Source organism: Podarcis erhardii (genome assembly GCF_964252035.2).
Source record: "Podarcis erhardii genome assembly, chromosome: 2".
Classification (NCBI taxonomy): domain Eukaryota; kingdom Metazoa; phylum Chordata; class Lepidosauria; order Squamata; family Lacertidae; genus Podarcis; species Podarcis erhardii.
Genome location: NC_138498.1, coordinates 104,104,791 through 104,127,006, shown reverse-complemented (window position 1 = coordinate 104,127,006; position 22,216 = coordinate 104,104,791). Strand labels below are relative to the sequence as shown.

The window sequence follows — 22,216 nt, the reverse complement described above, 5'->3', positions numbered from 1 at the left end:
CTAAGAAAGTCTGTGTTAGAAATTTCCTGGACTTGAATGATTTCTGTGCTGGAAATGAATATATTGCTTTGGTTGATGTTTATGTTTGTGAATTTAACTACCCCAATCATGCTAGAGTCGTTGGAGAAATTGTGATTTGATCCTTGCATTTTTCTGGGACAATAAACCACGCAGAGTTGTGGCTGCTCTTTTACAGAAATGATACAGTAAAGGTTTTAACACTTTCTAAAACTCATGCTTCATTATACTACCACATGTTTGGAAGTAATAACACAGAAGCTTAATGTGAAGGAAGATGCCCATGGTATGTTCTTGAGCCTGACTTCCAAAATACTTTTGGGTTTTTTATTTATTTTTACTTTGTTATATTGTCTCAAAGTTAAAACAAAACCCATCTCTTCTAATCCTACAAACTTTAGGGAAATGCTTCCCAGATTTTTCCTTCACTGCCATCATTTATTTTGGAATCACACTTTTCACTTGCCCGGCGGCTTTTATGTTTATTATTTTAAAAACTGAACATCAGACTTAGTTCATCACTAAAAAGAAGAAAAGGCGCCGTTTTGTTTCACTGCCAACACTTATAACATGGAGTTCTAGACAAGAAAAGCTGGACTCAGAGAGGACTACTTTTGAATAATATCTAAAAGGTGGGAGAATGACTATTAAGAAATTTTGTGTTGTAGGACCTTCATCTTTTAGTTGATATTGGTCTTCTTTGCTTTTAAAACAGCGTCTGTTTTATTTGTGAGGGGTTTTATAACCAGATATTGTGTTGTAATCCACCCTGGGACCTTATGGTGAAAGGTGAGTAAGAAATCACGGGAAATGCTGCCTACTGAAGTTCCACAATCTCTTTGGCACTATGCGCATTTAGTGGAAGTCTGATAGTAATATAACTGACGCGCTTCAACTGAACCTGCTTTGTGTCTTGTTGGGGTTCTTGCAGAGTTCAGTTCCTACATTTTCAGTTGGTGTGAAATCTACTAAAAGCTAAAAAAAAAAGCTTAATGACTATACAATGATGAGAGTCTGAACAGCTAACGATTCATGAAAGGCTTCAAAAGACTTGGCATTTGGCTCCAGCAGCTAAACTCCGAATTTGTTCATTTGTGAGATGGCCAATGAAAATATGAATTATTTGAAAGGATTCGCGCTTCCTTTGTTTTTACCAGCAAGCATCGCAAGATTTTAAAGGCATTTCCACTCTTGTCTTCAGTTTACTTATAACTATTTCTATGTATCATATATATATAATGGCTATCTTTATCTATTTCAACTATTTATTTATTTTTTTAAAGAAATCAATAGAACAAATTAAGACACAACCCTGGTAAACTCCAATTACTCTTGGATCATACAGATCTATTTCAATCAGATTTCAGGTTTGCAACTGCCTTGCTTACTCTGTGGGATAACCTTTGTCAGGAGAGAGACAGGAGAAGTGTGACCCTGTTGATTCTTCTAGACTTTTATGGTGGTTTTCAATACCATCGGCAGCAGTGTGCTGGACAGGCTCTCTGAAATTGGGTGTTGAAGGCATGCAGTCACAGTGGCTCCCCTCCTAATGGAGGGCTGATTTTAGAAAGTAGAACTGGGAGATTACTGCTTGATCCCTAGGCAGCTGTGCTTCAGGGCTCCACAGGGATCTACTCTTTCTCTGATGAGATTTAGCATCTACATGAAATTGCTGGTAGGGAGAGGTCATTCAGAGATTTAGGATGAGGTATCACTAGTAGCCAAAGGACATCAAACAGATGTGAGGCTGTGCACAACCTGCTTGAGCACAAGTATGGAACTGATAAGCATGAACAAACTTGAGACTTGATACAACCCCTGTACTGTTGGTGGGTAATTTCCAGCCTGATAAGGTAAAGATAAAGGGACCCCTGACCATTAGGTCCAGTCGTGACTGACTCTGGGGTTGCGGCACTCATCTCACTTTACTGGCCGAGGGAGCCGGCGTACAGCTTCCGGGTCATGTGGCCAGCATGACTAAGCCACTTCTGGCGAACCAGAGCAGCACACAGAAACGCTGTTTACCTTCCCACCGGAGCGGTACCTATTTATCTACTTGCACTTGACGTGCTTTTGAACTGCTAGGTTGGCAGGAGCAGGGACCGAGCAACAGGAGCTCACCCTGTCGCAGAGATTCGAACCGCCGACCTTCTGATCGGCATGTTCTAGGCTCTGTGGTTTAACCCTCAGCACCACCTGTGTCCAGCCTGATACACTCCCCCTAAAACAGGAGTCTTAAGATCTTCTGCACAGATCTTCTCCAAGTACCATCTTTAACAGAGGTATGCTATGTGGATTTAAAGTCGGAAGGGGAGAACTATGTACACCACCTTGAGCTCCTTGGCAAAAAGGTGGGAGATAAATGAAATAAATGGAATTATGCTATTGCGGAGGCACTTCTCTGTGGTGTTGTCCCAACTTTAGAACTCTTCCCTAAAGAGCTACATCCAGTCCCAACATGAGTATCTTTCCAGCACCAGGCTGATATTTCCCTGTTTGCATTTTTTATTTAGTTTTGGTGGTAACTGCTTTTATTACTTAGCTGTGTTGTGTTTTAGCTTCTTCTATAATTTGTTTCCCCATTGGACTTTTTTAAAAATAAAAAACCATGCATTTGTGTTTTTTGAATTATTTTCAATTTTGTATGCAGAACAGAAATCTGATGACGTGCAGCCAATAAATACTTTAAATAAAAATCAATAAAATGAATAATGTTTTATTTTAAAAGGTTGGGTCACCTTGCTCCACAGCACCCCCAGGAGATTCCTGCCCAGCAAGCAGGCAGAAGGAAACTAGAATTCTGCTGCTTCCTTTCTTCAAACAATCTACATGGTGCAGCCCCAGATGGCTCTATATACTACAGTTGCTCAGCAATGAAACTTTACTGGTACAACAGCATCTGGTGAAGCCTCGGCAGTAAGGCGAAGGCATTCAGGATTATTTCTTGCCATGGTGAGTTCAGAATGAATCAGGGAAATTATGTGCTAGCAAAATCTTCATTGTAGTGGTAATAACTAGTCAGTGCGCACAGCCTGATGGAGAGGGAATGCAACTGTTGACGCAATAAGGCCATATGTGAGAAGCCATAAATGGATTCTCGATGCTCTTAAGAGACGAACAACCTGATCTTAATTACATTTCTTTTTTTTAACTTGGAAGTCAGTCCTTTTTTTTCTGCCAAAGTGTGCTTTGGGATTGTAGCCCAAGAGAGTCACTGGCTTGCCAAAGTGTTAATCATTTTGGTGAATGGATGCAGGGGTTTTTTGACTCTATACTCCTAACAACTCTCTCGTACCATCCTCTGCAACGCAACTTTATTCTCTGTCTTCTTCACTTTACGTTGCCTCTTTTCGCCCAGATTATCCCCTAAACTGCTTGCGCAGATCCAGCGCTCTCTGTTTCTCCACACAGAGACTTGACCATTCAGACTCGAGAAAACCAATCACTCCAACGGCTGAATGGAGAACAGCTACAACACAAAGCCAGATTCAAACCATGTTTTAAAGTGTCAGTTTCTCTAGGCAATCCTCATATGAAATTCTAATCATTTTTCCATTGCACACATGGCAGGAAAAAAGAAATGCATTGCCCTATTGGACCTGTGGTTTCCCTTATTCTAACTTCCAGAAATATTTAATTCAATTTCTAATTTGGGGGGGGGGGGTAAAGACTAATAGGAAGTAGTTTATGGGGCAGTTCCAGTGGCATCACAAAGATCAGCTGAACAATATGATTATATGAATGAATCCCAGCAAAGGAGGAAGAATGTGGACAATTGATTTTTTAATCCCTCCCTCTTCTCCAGCTAGAAAAAATACCTCAGAAGAGAGGAACATCTAAGGGGTTCTGAACAAAAGTTTGGAAGAGCCAGACAGAAGGAGAGACAGCTTCAAAATGCCAGTCACAGAATATATTTCCGAATGTAACCCATCTGACGGTATTCATTCTAATGAGGGAAAGTGTCATTCCAGCCCAGCTTCCCTTAGCAACATTCTGTTGAAATCTCTGTTTGACGAGAGAAATACCATATCACCAATCGCCACAGTACAACTGCTCTGTCTCATGGTGTTTACAACAGTGACAACTCCTGATGCTACCTTAAGGAGCACTAAGCAGCCCGAATATCTTGCCACTCACATTTCCACAGGGCGTTAAATTATTTTTAAGAAATAAAAAATGCACTGCATCTGGCTGGATTCCACTTTGGGTGGGGTGGGGGGCTTTAAAAAAGGTATTGGTCAGGATTCAACAGAATGCTCATAGGTTTCCAGAAGGAGCCTCCTAAAAATAAATAAATCCCTGAACATCAGGGAGTTGCCGCAATCTGTGAGAGCCTATTTCCAGAAAGAAAAAAAACAGAGAAGCACTGTGTATACACACATCTCTTTGGATACAAGCCATTATATATTGTTGCGCATCATCCCAATCTCTGAATGGGACAAGAATCCAGGAGCTCCAGACATGCTTACCCAGGGTTCGTGTTTCCTTTTCAAAATGAGGCACAGCACAGATTGTGGTGTCTTTATGATATATGGTATATATACATATATACAACCTGAGCCTACGATGGAGGGGTTCACACCACTGACATCACAAGAGGGACTTATTTCTTCCATAGCTGCAGCCATGGATTCAAATAGGCATCAGCCACGGCTCCGATCCTCTCTCTAGCTTTCTGTCTTCAACAGCCTTTTCCCCCTAGGTCACGTCATGGACAACTCAACTCTAAGACTCTACTTTAAACTCTCCTTTTTTGCCTTGAGTTGAGGGAGGGGCCCCTCCATTTGCCATCTGGCACAGAGCCCCTTTCCTAATGGTTCATCACCTTCCTTTTGTCCTCCTAATGGCCCATCACCTCAGTTGACTTCCTGGTCAGGAAACTCACTTATATTTTAACATTTGACTTGACTAAATTCTAACCCCTACTGGACCCAGGAATTTTGGAGAGTCTGGTACAAACTCATAGCAATATATAACTTTTAATAGTGTGAGAACATACTGCAAAACTATGGTTTAGCCATGAACCCCAAGGCCTGTTGCTTCCATTTTTAAGATTAAACCACAGTTCAGTGTGTCCAGACAAACTATAGCGACTCTTAATGAAAATGAGCTAGTTCTAAAAGTATTATTTGAAGTTGTTTCATTTCCACTAACCATAATTAAGATTAATCATTGTTTGTCTGGGTTCAAATACCAAAGTCAGTCAGAGCAGGTGGAAGCCTGGATAGGGGAAAGCTCATTTTTACCATGCAATGCCAATCTTGCATCCAAGCCAGCCCAAACTAACCATGATCAACTGCTTCCCCTTAGCATTTATAAATATTGAATGTGTATCAAAATAAAGAGACCTACCTAAAGGCTACGACAATCAGATACATCTGCTTTGGAGGCTGTATTGATATAATCTACTTATCTGAATGCTGTTTTATCAGATTAGCACATCAACCGGCCATTTTTAGCAGTAGATTGAGGGATTACCGAATCCCTCAAAGTATTTAAAATATTAAAAGTAATCTACCTTGGGGTCATTGTGTGTGTGTATTTGAGTTACATGTTGCCAGGCTATATACCCAACACATCCCTGCTGCCCACTCCTTTCAGTTTTCATTTGCATCATTATTTAGGAGTTTAGAGTAACAAGAAGTCTAACACTGAGCAGCCTTCACAGATTAAAGATGCCAACCCAATTACAGCCTTGCCCCTTATGTTTTGCAGCATTATATAATTGGTGTTTATTTGCTTTGATTTTTAGATGTTTTCTTTGATGTCAAACATTAATATTCATTGGTCTTCTAATGTTGAACTAATGAGAACCTTAAGCGTTTATAAGGATCCATTTAAATATTATGCTATGAATGCTGGAGGTTTTTGTGTGTGGAATTGGAGGCGATTTTGATCTGAACCTAGAAGCTGACATGCTATCAGGTTCAACTAGATCCTAGGAGACGATAACTGTTCGAGTTTGAGGGGTTGTCTTCTGGGCTAACAGAGAATCACTATCCATTGTATTGCAATTAAATCTAAAACTTCACACTGACACATTTGCACGGATGCCACAACAATAGCTCTGGAAGGCTCAGTATTATGAGCCAAGGATCTGGCGGCGACTTTCTATGACAGCACAGCAAAGGACCAGCAGCCAACACAATATGTTCCAGTTACCACCCATAGAAGGTCAACATTGCTGTATTAGCGGGTACACTATGTGTATCACACAGCTAGCCTCATTGTTATTATCCCTGGGACTGGGGTTACGAGCCTCCAATGTTGGTGTAAAATTTTATGACCTACATGCAGTGGCAGAGAGCAGACAGGGGCGTGGCGTGCCGCCTGCAGGGGTGTGGTGTGCGTCCTGGAGGTGTGGCACACCACCTGCAGGGGCGTGGCACCCAGCGCGGGCAGGGGGGCAGCCGCGATAGCACCCCACCAGGACCACACTCCCAGGGGCAGTGCGCTCCCCCTGCCCCCCTCTTCCTCTGCCAGTGCCTACATGGAAATTGCTAATTAATTCATGGCTGTTTGGGGTTCATGGTTTTATCTTATATTCCAATTATATTACTTACGTTGTTGTAACCCAGCCTGGGAACGTATTATGGCGAAGGGCAGGTAAGAGATCCAAATTAAACAATTTCTAGACTTAATATTAATTATATTTTCATCTGGCACATCCCCAAGGAGCACATCTGTTGTTTTTCAAAATCAGCTTATATAATTTATTTATTTTTTTAAAACCCACACACAGTAAAAGCAGAAGACAGCAGCACATAATTAAAACTGCTGTATTTTTGCGTGTATAAGACTATGTTTTTTTCCAAATTTTTAAAGTTTAAAATTGGGGGGGGGGTCGTCTTATACATGGAAAATTGCGATTATGTATTTCTTAATTTGCGGCTCAAAAAATAGGGGTCGTCTTATACATGGGGCCGTCTTATACACAGAAAAATATGGCATTTAGAACACAGAGGCTTCTAACTGGACACAAAAGTTGTTCAGCTTTTCTTTTCTTTTTGTAAGAGGTTCTTTAGCTATTTTTTTCGGAATTCACCACCTCTAACATGGGTTCCTGACGGCCAAATCCCAGGAAATTTAATGGAAAACACAGGCGTTTGTTGTTGTTGCCATTATGTAAAGAACTTACTAAGTAGTCTGAAAGCTGCAGTGTTGCCTCTGTTTCTCAAAAAGAGTACTTTTTAAAAATGGGCAATCCAGCTGTAGTGGCTGTAGTGGATTAGTCGATGAGGTTGCCTTGCCCCCACATGCTTTGAAAATGGATACAGGAATTCCCACTGGAAGCAATGGGGCTGGATGGTGCTCCATTGCTCTAAGGGGGAATAGTACAGAAAATACAGTGGTACCTCGGGTTAAATACTTAATTCGTTCCGGAGGTCCATTCTTAACCTGAAACTGTTCTTAACCTGAAGCACCACTTTAGCTAATGGGGCCTCCAGCTGCCGCCGCGCCACCGGAGCACAATTTCTGTTCTCATCCTGAAGCAAAGTTCTTAACCCAAGGTACTATTTCTGGGTTAGCAGAGTCTGTAACCTGAAGCGTCTGTAACCTGAAGCGTCTGTAACCCAAGGTACCACTGTACATGTTTTTTGCCCATTCTGTTAATGCTGCAATACGAAACAGATTTACCTGTGAGTTCAGTACGCTTGAACCCAGTGGCACTTGTTCCTGAACAGACATACACAGGCTTACAGAACACGGAGCTAGCCAGCACGGTGCTCTCTGTAAATTGTGGACTGCAACTTCCATCATCCCTGACCATTGGCCATGCTGGTTGAGACTGATGAGAGCTGAGACTCCAACAACGTTTGGAGTGAGTTACCCCAGGATTACACTAAGTACATAATTTTGTTCCTGGAAGTTCTCTTTCCCGCAGACAAATCTCGGAGGGAGGTGGAGATTTATGTCAATTCTGATCTTGGGCAGAAAAAAACAAACGTAATCCACTCATTAGGCTTAACAACAGAAACATCTTTGGAGACCTAACAGAAACACTGCAGAATACATCTGAAGAGCCATTACAGTTTGTCTTTAAGACTCTTCACTCACTTCTGTACCTTGCTTTTAAAACCAAAATCGATGCAAGCAGCATCACGGGGGCAAAGGAATGATAACAAAATGCCAATGCAGAATGCAATGCTTATGTAACAGACTCACTGTTTTTACGGCCAAAAAATAAAATAAAAAATGCTAAGAGCCTTTCCGATCACAGCCTCTCCCTCCACACAAAATATCGCCAGAAGTATGTATTTAATAGAAACCTAGTTTCGTGCCAATTGTTGGTTGCATGATTGAAAACTGCTGTAATTAGCCATGCTTCACTAACTCATACTTGTATCCTTTTGTGGCTTTATTATTAGACCTCCTGAATTTTAATGAGCATGAATATTACAGTTCTAAGGGAATCTTTGTAATACACACACACACACACACACACACACACACACAACCAAGTTAATCCCAATATCTTCCAAATGAATTATTTTAACTGACTAATATTTTATATACAATACTGGGCAAGTTACCATAACTAAGTAATTACCATAACTTTTGCAAATCCTTTGAAATAAGCACTTCGTGCCATCTTTGGAAATAAACCCATCTGGTTCCTTTCACAGTTGAACAAGTTATCCAAGAGTGGAGTCCTCAACGTGGTGCCAATGGGCACCATAGTACCCGCAGATAGAACCTGCTGGTGCCTATAAAGCCCTTCCAATTTTTGGTAGTGCTGTATTATTATGAAGGGTGGTCCTGGGCTGACTGAAAATCAGAATGCAAGCTTCGAAGCACCTCACCCTCCTACTTCACTTTCACCAGAATACCTTTGAGTATATGGGGTGCTGTGACACTCCCTGTCAGAAACAACTATGAATTTAGAGGTGCTATGTGTGTGGTGGTGTCTAGAAACAAGGACTCTTGTTGTTGTCTTGGGGGATGATGTAGGTTATCACTGTGACCACTTGCTTCTTGAACTGGGAATAAATTAAGAATGAGGCACAATGGAAACAAAACTAGAATTTTATTAACAAACACTCTCTGAGGGATAAAGCTTAGAGGTTTCGCTACTAAAGACAAAGAACTTGGTTTCAGTCACAGTTCCTTTTACAGATGTAATTAAGAACTTTGCTCATAACTTTCCTCTCTGTTTCTAATAAATCCAATTGCTCCTAGAATGGCTATCTGTTTTATTCTGGCTGTAAAATGCTTCTGGCTCCTTTCTGCAATCTATTGCTTTCCCTAAGGAAATTCAAGACATGGTTTGTCCTGCCTAGCAAACCCATAACCGCCCAGCTGCTTCCTTAGCCAGGCCCTATCTGCTAGTTTGTTTATATATATATATATATATATATATATATATATATATATATATACACACACACACACACATATATATATATAATATTTATTAAAGTTTCAAAGAGATTACAAAAATGAAAAAAGAGAAAAAGAAAACAAAAAGAAATACAAAGTAAAAAAAGAGTAAAAAAAAACAATTAAAAACATTTCAATCTTTCCATGTCTTGCCTTTCATTTACTTATTTCCCTGACCTCCTCACACCTCCCTCTTTTGTATTCTAGTTCAATAGTTGTTTCAGCAAGTTCTTACCCTTTTTGCATTTATCTTGATACTTTATCATAATAAATTATAATTTTACATTTTTACATATTAACAATCCATTTTTACGTACCCCTTAACAACATTATTGCTAAAACCACTTAACTTCATTCCAACCTCCCTCTAACATTCCTTAATTTTACAGTGTTTCTGTAAATAGACTTTAAATTTCTTCCAATCTTCTTCTACCGACTCTTCTCCCTGGTCTCAAATTCTGCCAGTCATTTCCACCAGTTCCATTTACTCCATCACCTTCATCTGCCATTCTTCCTGGGTGGGTAGATATTGTGTCTTCCAATACTTCGCGATGAGTATTCTTGCTGCTGTTGTAGCATACATCAGGCCCTATCTGCTAGTTAAACCATCACATTCCACCCTTCTTCTTCTTCTTCTTCTTCTTTTGCTTGCCGCTGACTCCTGATTGGTTGCTTCATCTGTCCGTCACACAAGCTACATCATAAGGGAGACTGAAGCACACACTAACAAGTATCATTGTGCTTTGAGCAGCACTTAAAAACAGGCAGGACTCTTGCACCCCACCCAGTTCAAAACTGGTAGCCAATGCTGATTGTTAGACCTTAAAAAAAAAATGGTAAACTTTCCAATGCTGCAAACAACTACAATTCTATCACCGCCACACTTTAAGTAACAACGTGGCACACACAAATAAAGAGAACTGGCTCAACTTAAGCGTTCTACCATCAAAGTCCACCATTGAATCAGATAGCTAGTTTTGACTATTGTTTCAGCTCAATAAAGGTTATTAAGGTATTAAACTGCCTTTCTCTGAATTCTACAAACCAGCTCTCCCCATGACCTTTGCAGAGTTTTAAGATGTATACATATGCAGAATAAACAATATAATCTCTAAGAATATCCACAGAGCGCACCTGACCTTTGAAAACAGCGCAGCTAATTTTAATCAGATTTGTATAGCGTTAACCTCTGTGTCGACCTTTGTCGAGCTTTGTATAAATTCATAAACATTGTAGGAAATAACGAGGAACTAAAAGGAGGGGAGAGATCCATAATCCTTAAGCAAAATCATTTCAAGCAGGCTACCCAAGGAGTTGTTTACTCCCTTGCACAAAGGGTGTGATGTGGCTGCATTGCTGCCAGGTTGACTGTCGTTGTTTGTTTGCCTACTAGAAAACCCCATATTACATGGGCAAACACATTTGTTAAAAAGTGATGTTGCACCACAGCTGCCTAATCCATTTACAGAATTCTGTCACGATAGCAGGCCTCTTAAATTGCAGTGTTACAAATTTAAATAAGAGTATTCAATCAGCACAACTGAACTGGCCTGCTAACAACTAAGTGCCTTTCGGCTCCTAGGAATGCATCTCACTAGTTCAGGCATAGGCAAACTTGGCCCTCCAGATGTTTTGGGACTACAACTCCCATCATCCCTAGCTAACAGGACCAGTGGTCGGGGATGATGGGAATTGTAGTCTCAAAACATCTGGAGGGCCGAGCTTGCCTATGCCTGCAATAGTTGGTGCTCATAGCCCTGCCCCACCTAGGTAGTGGTTTCTACAAGTGTGCAACAACAATTGGGGTTATTGGTTTGTTTTGTTCTGGTTCCTGTTCTGTATTTTGTGTTTTTATTTTGTGTACTTTTATGCTGTGAACCTCCCCGAGATCTACGGATGAAGGGCAGCATATAAATTTAACAACAACAACAACAATTTATATTCTTCTTGCGCAAATCTCAGCTAACTGTACGTACAAATTCATTTTAAGGCAGTTAGTTACCCTTTAGCATTTCATCATATTCATGAGGGGGAAAAGATGGAACTGAAAAGTTGTCACCCTGGGGTGAATGCGTCTCAAATTAATTTGCGGTGGGGAAAACTGCTACACTCAAGCAACTTCACAAAGGGTAACACAGGTCAAACATAGCAGGCTTTAGGCTTAAGCCAGTGGTTCTCAAAGTGTGTCGTGTGCCACACTGGTGCGGCAGGAAAGAATGGCAAGTGTGGTGGGAAGATTCAAGATAAATCAAAGAAACATTTAAACATTTCAGTGTTGTATAATATAGCATGGTATGGCAGCAAAACATATATATATATATTAGTTGTGTTCTGTTATAAATATTTTGGGAGAAAATATGTTTCTAGAAAATAAGCATCTAACTGCCTATTTCCATGTGGACTTTGTTTTAAACAAACAACAACAACAACAGATTGATTCAGAAATGGTACAGAATAGACTTATGGATGAACACATGTGAAAGTGATACAGGCCAGAAATAGTTAAGTCTTCCATATGGTATTAGCAATGATCACAAAATACATGGATGTAGCACAACCCCTTGCATAATTTACAGAAAGATGTAGGTACAATCTACCCAGCCACAAGACCAAGAGTACAGTAAGCCACCCTTCTCCAAGATCTACCACACAGTTTATTATAATTTTGTTTGTTTGTTTGTGCCCCGCTCATCTGGCTGGGTTTCCCCAGCCACTCTGGGTGGCTCCCAACAGAATATTAAAAACATGATAAAACATCAAACATTAAAAACTTCCCTAAACAGGGTTGCCTTCAGATGTCTTCTAAAAGTCAAGAAAGTTGTTTGTTTCCTTGACATCTGACGGGAGGGTGTTCCACAGGACAGGTGCCACTACCGAGAAGGCCCCCTGCCTGGTTCCCTGTAACCTTGCAGTGAGAGAACCGCCAGAAGGCCCTCAGAGCTGGACCCTTAGTGCCTAGGATGAATGATGGGAGTGGAGACGCTCCTTCAGGTATACTGTCTTGCTTCAGACCAAGGCAGCAGACCCTTTCTTCCTCCCACCAAAACATGACACTGAAATCTCACACAAGTGTTTCGTCGAAAGCAGAACAATGTCAATTTCAAGAAAAGTATTAGCAGTGGATTTTGAGCACTGAATTCCTAGAGCCAAGCCGATTCATGTTTCCATTATTCAGCATTTCAGAGTGCTGCACCAATGCACAAACACAAAAGCCCACAGAAAAAGCCTTCATTATTAGTTATTAGTACTGTATTAGTAAAGAGATCCACCAGCAAGATGAAAAGTGCAAATGATGAGAAGCAACAAGCTTCCCTCTGTCTCTCTCTCTCTGGCGCGCACACTTTTCCTTTTGTTACTATGGCAATTCGGAGTTCAGAACATCTGCCTTCATTATCCAAGGCTTTCCAAAAAAAGGTGAGAGAGTGTACCTGAAAAGTGGCCTCCTGGCCTATCTTGTTCGAATTCAATTACTGAACAAGGTCGTTCTTAAAGCATTAAGTGAGTATCCTGAACCTGATGCAGGAGCAAGAAATGCAACTGGAACAGAGATCAAGTATGAATTATTAGTGCGCAGGTGAAGCTATGTTTGGGGGAAGCTATTATTGCCCTAAATTGCTTGTGCTTTCTCATCAGAGGACATGAGCTCAAATTAGCTCCAGATTATGTGATGGTAAGACTGTAACTTATTTGCCTCCGTGACACAAAAGATGTTGGCAACAGAGAACTGCCAACACTTCCAGAGGAGCCCTGAGAGAAGTGTAAAAGTAATCATTTAAACCACATTTTTAAAAAAAGTTGTAGCTGTCTCCTTCTCACAAAATTCAATTTTTATATATTGTACGTTTCTTCATTCCAGCAATTTTCACCAGCTTGTAAATTTTTTTTATTTTTTTTTAAGAGAATGGCAGTAGCTTTTGGCCCACTTTAAATTGTGGAGCAAGCGAAATAAGCCATTTTATGAAATGTTCAACCTATTACGAAGTAACACGAAGTTGGATGAAAGCCTTTATTTTCAGAGCTATACCTGCACCTGTCCTATATTTGAACTTTAAATACCGACCCCTCTTCTTTCATTCCTACTCGCCTCCAAGGCAGTGCCAACGAAAACAGAAATGGGGTTATCCATAAGAGTCTTGGGCACAAAGGAAACAGCTACACCTGGCATCCCATCAGTAGCTCTTAAAGATGAGTTAAAATCACGTATTTTTAGGACACAATTGGGAATCATTTTGCGAAAGCCTGGACCCAGGACTCTTAACATTTTTATTATTATTATCGTAATACAGCACAGTATTATGAAGCCTCTGAAAAACAAGCTTCGGAGGTGAGGGAACATCCATTATCAAGGTGCATTGCTCATTACAACTGTTGCTGAACATTTTCCTATATTACAAACAAAAAACAGTACAATCATACCTCGGGTTACAGGTGCTTCAGGTTGCATTTTTTTGGGTTGCGGACCACTGAAACCCGGAAATACCGGAACGGGTTATTTCCGGGTTTTGGTGGTCGCGCATGCTCAGAAGCACTAAATTGCGCTTTGCGCATGCGAAGAAGCACCGAATCGCAACCCGCATTTGGACAGAAGCGCTGCTGCAGGTTGCGTACGTGCATCCCACACGGATCACATTCGCAACCCGTGTGTCCACTGTATTAGAACAAAATGCACCCACCCTTTCCAAAGATGTAAAGTCAGATAACATCAGGATTTGCATCCCTTAAATTGTCATATTCTGGTTGTGTAGCAGTTGCAGTTACCACAGGCAAACACAGCAACCAATATTTTTATAACGTGGTGTAGGTTCCCCAGTCTTCACTTTTGCACTGCACCATAGGATCCAAATCCTAGGGGCCAAGGTCCCTTCAGCTCCCCCCCCCATAAATATTTGAGTGGGGTGCCCCTCTCCAAGTTGGTGGGCATTGCCATTCAAATGGTGTGCGCACACCAGGTCATGTGATCAATGTTGAGGGCCGGAGCTTACCTACCCCCCCCAACATATTTTAAGGCATGCATCCCCAACCTCAGCCCTCCAGGTGTTTTGGGACAATTCCCATCATCCCTGACTACTGTTAGCTAGGGATGATGGGAGTTGTAGTCCCAAAACATCTGGACGGCCGAGTTTGGGGATGCCTGGAATAAGGTATGCCAATCCATCAGAAATGTGTCTTTTTGCTTCATTCCCCATGATATTTTTAGTTTATAAGTTACTTTTTCCATCAGCACTAATTGCCAGACTTTTTTATACCATGTGGTCAATCTCACAAGTCTCCAAGAAGTTCCCGTATGTACCGACTGGTCAGTTTGACGTCGATATCAGGAAAAGTTCTAGAATAGATAATTAAACGGTCATTCTGTGAGCACTTAAGAGAGGATGCTGTGATTACTAAGACCCATTATGGGTTTCTCAAAAACAAGGCATGCCAGAAGAATCTCATTCTGTAGAAGTGTATCTCGATTTCAGTAAGGCTTTGGACAAAGTCCCCCATGATATTCTTGCAGGGAAGCTGGTAAAATGTAGGCTGGATAAGGAACTGTTAGGTGGATTTGTAGCTGGTGGACTTACTGAGCCTAAAATGTGCTCACTACCGGTTCCTCATCATCTGAAAAAAAGTGACAAGGTGGGTGCTGCAGGGTTCTGCCTGGGTCTGTTGTTGTTGAATGTATATATAAACAAATTGGACTAAGGAATTGTGGGACTGTTCATCAAATTTGCAGGTGACACCAAACTGGGAGAGGTTGCTAATGCTGCTGAAGACAGAATTGGGATTAACTCACTGGAAAACTCATTGGCAAAACAAACAAAATGAATTTCAATAAGGGGAAAGGTAAGTTTTCTACACTTAGGCAGGAAGAACCAGCTGCACAAGTATAAGATGGGGGACATCTGGTTTGCCAGTAGTACATGTGAAAAGGAGTAAGGGCGTCTTAGTAGACCACAAGCTTAAATGAATCCACAGTGTGATGCAGAAGTAGAAAATAAGCCAATGCTGTTCTAGGATGCATCAACAGTAGCATTCAGATCAAGGGAGGTAACAGTCCCACTCTATTCTGCCTTGGTCAGACCCCACCAGGAGTACCGTGTCCAGTTATGGGCCCCACAATTTAAGAAGGATATTGACAAGCTGGAATGTGTGCAGAGCTGGGCAAGCAAGATGATCAAGAATCTGGAAAACAACTTTATGAGGAACAGTTGAGGGAAATGGATATGTTTAGCCAGGAAAAGAGAAGAGATGTGATAGGAAGAACCTTTTGATGGTAAGAGCTGTTCAACAGTGGAATGGGCTCCCTTGGAAGGTGGTGGACTCTCCTTCCTTGGAGGCTTTTAAGCAGAGGTTGGATGGCCATCTGTCATGTTTGTTTTAGTTTAGATTTCTGCATAGTTAGGGGTTGGACTAGATGACCCTCATGGTCCTTACCAAGTCTATAATTATATGGCTTTAGGCACAATCCCTTTGAATGTAACCACCACATAAATTGTGGGCTAACTGTATGTCAAAATACAGGAAACAAGAACAAACTTGATCAAATCATAGTTTCCCATTACAAATAAAGCAAGCCCTCTGTCTTGGGATGTACTCTTAAATTCTCAGCAACTGTCTACCACTAACTCAGTAATATTCTTGCTTTACCAAGTACCTAACTTTAAATTATCAGTGGTTCTAGGGGTGGAGGGGAAGAATGATTTGATTAATAAAAGAAAACAGCCTAAGAATATACATCCTAACATGTTAGTAGCGTTTGTTTAAAGATGTAAAATTATTCATTATTAATTAGCTAGGAATCATTAAAAATATTTTAGAGGTAACGAACAATAAAGAAAGCTGGTTCTTCACTGGCTTACAACTGTTTAGCTAGACAAGTGACGAAGCTATTGATTTTGATGAGTTAGATAACAAAGCAAAGATAAGAATCAAGTAAGTGAATCCAGGATACTAGGAAGGAATACACACCTTTGGATATTTACCTTAAGATTTTATCTGGCCAGATGGAACACTTCCCACCCCCGCATCCCACCATGTGCTGCTCCAGGAGCTCTCCCAATTCCCAAGAGCCAATTCAGGAAAGCCCATTTGTGCAAGCATAAGTCCTTGTGCAGGCCTTTCACGGATGGGGTTCATTAGGTGAATCCCACCCAAAAATATTTCCATCCCATATATAAACAAGTGGTCAGGGGGTAACTTTTTGTTTTGCTTTTTATCCACCAGTTGAACACAAAGCCAGATTTCTGTCTCTGATCCGGAAGGCACATAACCGTTCCGAACTGTTTCATAAACACAGAGACGACCTTTCTGCTGCTTAGTCCTGCAGTTGTCAAAGCATAAATTGTTCCTGATTAGGCACAGGAAGTTGCTCAGGACCACTTCCTCCAGTGTCCCTCCCATCCAACTTATCCTTGTGTTCTGAATGGGCCAGAAGATGAAGCCCAACTCCTCAAATCAGTTCATCACAGCCCCCAGCCCTCCAATAGCCCCCTTTTCCTCTTCCTTCAAGCTATAAACAAAACAAAAGCATCACTAGTGAGGAAGCTTCTTTTTAGATACAGTTGTACTTTGAAAGCTGAATGGAATCTGTTCCAGAAGTCCGTTTGACTTCCAAAACTTTCAAAAACCAAAGCGCAGCTTCTGATTGGCTGCAGGAAGCTCCTGCAGCCAATCAGAAGCCCCGTAGGGACGTTCGGCTTCCAAAAGAATGTCCACAAACTAGAACAATCACTTCCAGGTTTGCAATGTTCAGGAGCCAAAACGTAAGAGTTCCAGCAAAACAAATTCCTTCCAGTAGCACCTTAAAGACCAACTAAGTCAGTTCTTGGTATGAGCTTTCGTGTGCATGCACACTTCTTCAGATACACTGAAACAGAAGTTTCCAGACCCTTCTATATAGTGAGAAGGTGGGGAGGGGTATTACTCAGAAGGGTGGTGGGAATGGGTGATTGGCAGATAGCTGTGATGAGCCTGTTGACGACTCTTAACGACTGCAATAGGCTCATCACAGCTATCTGCCAATCACCCATTCCCACCACCCTTCTGAGTAATACCCCTCCCCACCTTCTCACTATATAGAAGGGTCTGGAAACTTCTGTTTCAGTGTATCTGAAGAAGTGTGCATGCACACGAAAGCTCATACCAAGAACTGACTTAGTTGGTCTTTAAGGTGCTACTGGAAGGAATTTGTTTTGTTTTGACTATGGCAGACCAACACGGCTACCTATCTGTAACTGTAAGAGTTCCAGGGCGTTTGACAACCAAGGTATGACTGTACTACTACAAAAGTAGCATTCCCTTTAAATAAACCAAAACTCAGTGGCCCATGTTTTCATTTGACTTCTTTATCTTGGCCCCATACAAATATATTAGAAAACAGAATGCTTTCCAATGGTACTGGCCATTCAGCCTGTTAATTGGTAATTGCTTTAAAACAGCATAAGCAATGTGCAGCTATTAAAACCTCTTCATAAAATCACCTGACAACCTGCAAACAAGAATCAATACTGACTGTTTGGTCTAGCCATGCATGACAATGTATCATTAATTTTTACAGGAAGGCTGCTAACGGTGCTGCAATGCCAACATTACTTTGCAAAATATATGTGTGCAGAGCCAGATACGAACATTAAGATGATCATGATCTACTTAGTCACAGCGCTGGGAGCAAAGTTTGCACATAACCCTGATAACAGAGAAACGACAGAGCACGTTCACCTGAGGGGGGGGGGTAAAGTTAGGGGGTGGGAGAAGAAAGTCAAGCATTTCAATGAGAAATGTCTTCAGGAGTATAAGCTAGGTTAGAAGAAAGCCAAAGAAATGTCCTCTAGTCTGTTACTTCTCAAAGTGCTCTGCTCTCATATGATGCTTGTGACCCACATTTCTGCTTTGATGCTGCAGTTTTTCATTTGCTTTCCAAAAGCGATGCAAATTCTTGAGACCGAGCGAGGAAATGGTGTGGGCATAAGAAAAAGAGCAGCCAGTGCTGTAGGTCTGTATTACCTCCATCACCACATTTTCCAAAGGCATGTAGCTCCATAAACTATGAACCCACAAATCTGGTGCCCCACACACCAACACCTCTGCCAGAGTTTGGTGCTAGTTTGGTGCTGATGTTATGAAACAGGATGGTCAAACAATTATGCCTGGAGTTCCTTTGGAGTCCCTAGTGCAGCCCACTACACCTCTCTACACAAATTTAATAAATATAAATTCAATTTATTATTATTATTATTAGAAGAAGAAGAGTTTGGATTTGATATCCCGCTTTATCACTACCCGAAGGAGTCTCAAAGCGGCTAACATTCTCCTTTCCCTTCCTCCCCCACAACAAACACTCTGTGAGGTGAGTGGGGCTGAGAGACTTCAGAGAAGTGTGACTGGCCCAAGGTCACCCAGCAGCTGCATGTGGAGGAGCGGAAACGCGAACCCGGGTCACCAGATTACGAGTCTATCGCTCTTAACCACTACACCACACTGGCTCTCTTATTATTATTATTATTATTATTATTATTATTAATCATCATCCAAGCCAGAACCTTATTTGGGACAGTGAGGCTGAAGCATCACATGCATTTACGTTTTCCTTGCCCCTCGCTCCCGTCCCATGACATTTAAATTAGCAATGAGGGTGTTCAAGGTGTGTAGAGAGAATGGAATTTGCAACCTGCCAGCATTTGTAGCCAAAGGGGAAGGGCATAGAGTAGGTGGTGGCGGCCTTTGATCAGGCAGAAGGCAGGCTTGGATTTCAGGGGTGCTGCTTTCTTTCAAAGCTATTTTGGGAGGGCAAGCAGTGGAATGTGGGGAAAAGGCCTAGGTCAGAGCTTTCCAAACTTTTCATGTTGGTGACACACTTTTTAGACACGCATCCTTTCGCAACACAGTAATTCGGTTTTACTAGCAAACCAGAGGTTAAACTAACCCCTTTCCAGCCCCTGGAAGAGCACTGGGAGCAGTCATCACGACACACAGTTTGGAAAGCTCTGGTGGAGAACTGAAAGCTACAGTGGCGCACAAAGAACCAGAGGGAACAGGTGATTGAGGGTATTGGTGAAGGGAATTGGGGCAAAGTAATGCACACTTTAATGACAGTTTATTGTGTATCCCAAGTATAGCTCACCCATGAATTTCCTGTACCAACTCAAGAGCCTGATCTTCATGGGCCTGGTTTGAAGGTCTGCTACAAGGTTTTGACCCTGGAACCACTTCCGCTTCAGTCTAACATGGTTTGTAAACAAGCTTTTATGAGGCTAATCCCTAACCCTGCAAAAATCAGCTCTTTACCCCAGGAATTGGAGCGTCTCAGTAGCCAAAGATCATTAGCCATATTTCAGGAGCTTGTTGCTTTCGGTACCTTTTTTTCAACACTTCATGGTGGCAAATGAAGATAGCATAAATGATTATGGGAAATAAGAGAAGACTCATATCTGCATGATCACTGAAGTCCCAAACAAGAGAACCACCACTGCACAAACTCAGTTTCACATATACCCCATTGTTCTTCCAAAGAACACAAAGCACTTGTGCAGCACTGAACACAATTCCTAAGGTCCAAAGTGTGATTTCATTTTTTATAAACCTGATCTACTTAAAAGAGGCTCCTCCAGATGGCCTGTTTATTGCACATTCAACATTATTTCCATGCATGAAGCTTATGTGAGGTTACACAATGTCTAATTTATACTGAACACTTAGTCCTATTTGCGGGATAGTTATATGACAATGAGCTTTCATTCCGATTTCACCTTGATTTGTTTGCATGGCTATATGTTTTCGTGATAATCAATAGTTTATTCCTCATTTTTGGTGTATTTCCCTGTCACTTCCCTAACTACAAAAAGTTTTGGGTTTGTTTTTTAGGTGGAAGTGTTGTGCCAGAGCAACAGACTATTTTAATTCATTTTAATTGCGCAAACCTAAATTTGTGGTATGCAATTGAATCTTTCCCACAAAACACTGAGTTGACCAAAGGATAACCCACCCATCACTTGCACAATTGGCCACTTCCTACATGGTGGCTCTACATACATACATACATACATACATGCATGCATGCATGCATATATACATATATCATTTTATATGTATGTCCCCTTTCCACAATTCAAACCATGCTCAAGGCAGCTTACAACATAAAAAATACATATCTACAACATAACAAAAGAAGTTATAAATAAATAAAACATTTAAAAATACACAACCAAACAATTTCCACATAAATCACAACAAGATCTAAAATAGATACAAAAAACCAAAACAAAACAAATTCCTTCCAGTAGCACCTTAAAGACCAACTAAGTCAGTTCTTGGTATGAGCTTTCGTGTGCATGCACACTTCTTCAGATACCATGGTATCTGAAGAAGTGTGCATGCACACGAAAGCTCATACCAAGAACTGACTTAGTTGGTCTTTAAGGTGCTACTGGAAGGAATTTGTTTTGTTTTGACTATGGCAGACCAACACGGCTACCTATCTGTAACAAAAAACCAAGAGCAACAACCCCTGTCCCAACAAAAACCCCTAAACAATGCATCATTCCAAAAGCCTGTTCCGTAGCCTTGGCTTTTGTAGCTGGCGTCAGTCAGGGCCCTGCCCACTCAAGCCAGGTGGAAAAGGCAAGCAAGGCAGGGAGCAAGTGTTCCAGGACTCATAGCCAAGATGACATTTCAGCTGCGAAAAAGAAATATGAGGCTACCGAGAAGGCTGATTGGGAAACTTAAGCTTTCCTTTAAAATGACTAAATACTGGAAGCAACCCAGTTTATTTATCTTACTGTGCGGTATTATCTACAGTATTTAGAAGAAAAATTCCCAAGTGCCTGGCAGAATACAAAAAAAAAAAAAACCAAACAAACCCAGACTATGTAATGAATATGCAGAAGAGGATTTGGAAGACAGCAGATGACAAATGGAACATGAGTTTACAGCAACATAAAACAGCAAATCCTTTCATGTATATACAAGGTTATCACTTGCAAAGCGGCAGGGTAATCCTGCTTGAAGAGAAAGGTTGCAATAGATGACCCAGGTCATCCCCTACCCCGCCAAGGCCCCAATCCTATCCGCTGTGGACCTTCTAGCAAGATATATCAATAATTCCAGGCAAGAGCTTTCTTAGTGAACTCTGAAAGCTAAACAGCACATGAAGCAATTAACAGCACAATCCTATCCATTCAGAAGCTTGTGTTCAGTAGCGCTTACAACCAGGTAACTGTATATCGGATTTTAGCCAGCTTTAACAAAAGCTGCAGTCCTCGGCTCTATTCACACTTCTGTTTACCATGCACTCGCTCCATTTCCAGGGCTGGGTTTTTAATCTGTGCTTAAACAACGTTATCTAAAATGTATATGCATCCCGTATTTTGTTGTAATGCATTGTTTCTCAAACCAGCTTCACATCGATCGGGAGTCCTTAAGCCATTCCCAGTTTGTCTCCGGCCGAGGCCTGAACCCCTTTACAGAAGGTGAAGACATCCCTGCCCCGTGAACACCCACTGGTGTGTACACAAACAGAAACGAACCCGACACTAATAAAGTTGTGTTGATGTGAACAGCTAGAGGGGAAGGAGCTGTGAAATGCACCAAAAACCAACAACCCTTCACTGTGCTCTAAGGCGGTAATGTGAACACATTCAGACACACACTTTTATTCTTAAGGCCCACTGAACTTTTAGTTCAAACTTCAGCTTTTGAAGTGAACGTGCCTAGGTTCAGGCTGACCAAGAAGTTTGCTTTCGCACTACAGCAAAGCAGGTTCCATTTGCAGAGGTATATAGTTCCTCGGATTTGCCTGCAGCTCTTTGGAATGGAAATCTGCTGTAAGTGGAAGCTGACA

At 41.4% G+C, this 22,216-nt stretch overlaps 1 protein-coding gene across 6 annotated transcripts in view; it reads right to left on the bottom strand.

Moving 5' to 3' along the window:
• The window catches only part of FHIT (fragile histidine triad diadenosine triphosphatase), a 1,027,317-nt gene that overhangs the window by 992,789 nt on the left and 12,312 nt on the right, over positions 1-22,216 (bottom strand). For 2 of the 6 annotated variants that reach the window (XM_081854046.1, XM_081854048.1), the window contains exon 1: positions 14,646-14,663. The exons of the other annotated variants lie outside the window; for them this stretch is intronic. The gene's annotated coding sequence lies outside the window, so the exon portion shown is untranslated. Of the gene's footprint in view, positions 1-14,645; positions 14,664-22,216 lie in introns of those variants that run through there. 6 annotated transcript variants of the gene reach the window in all.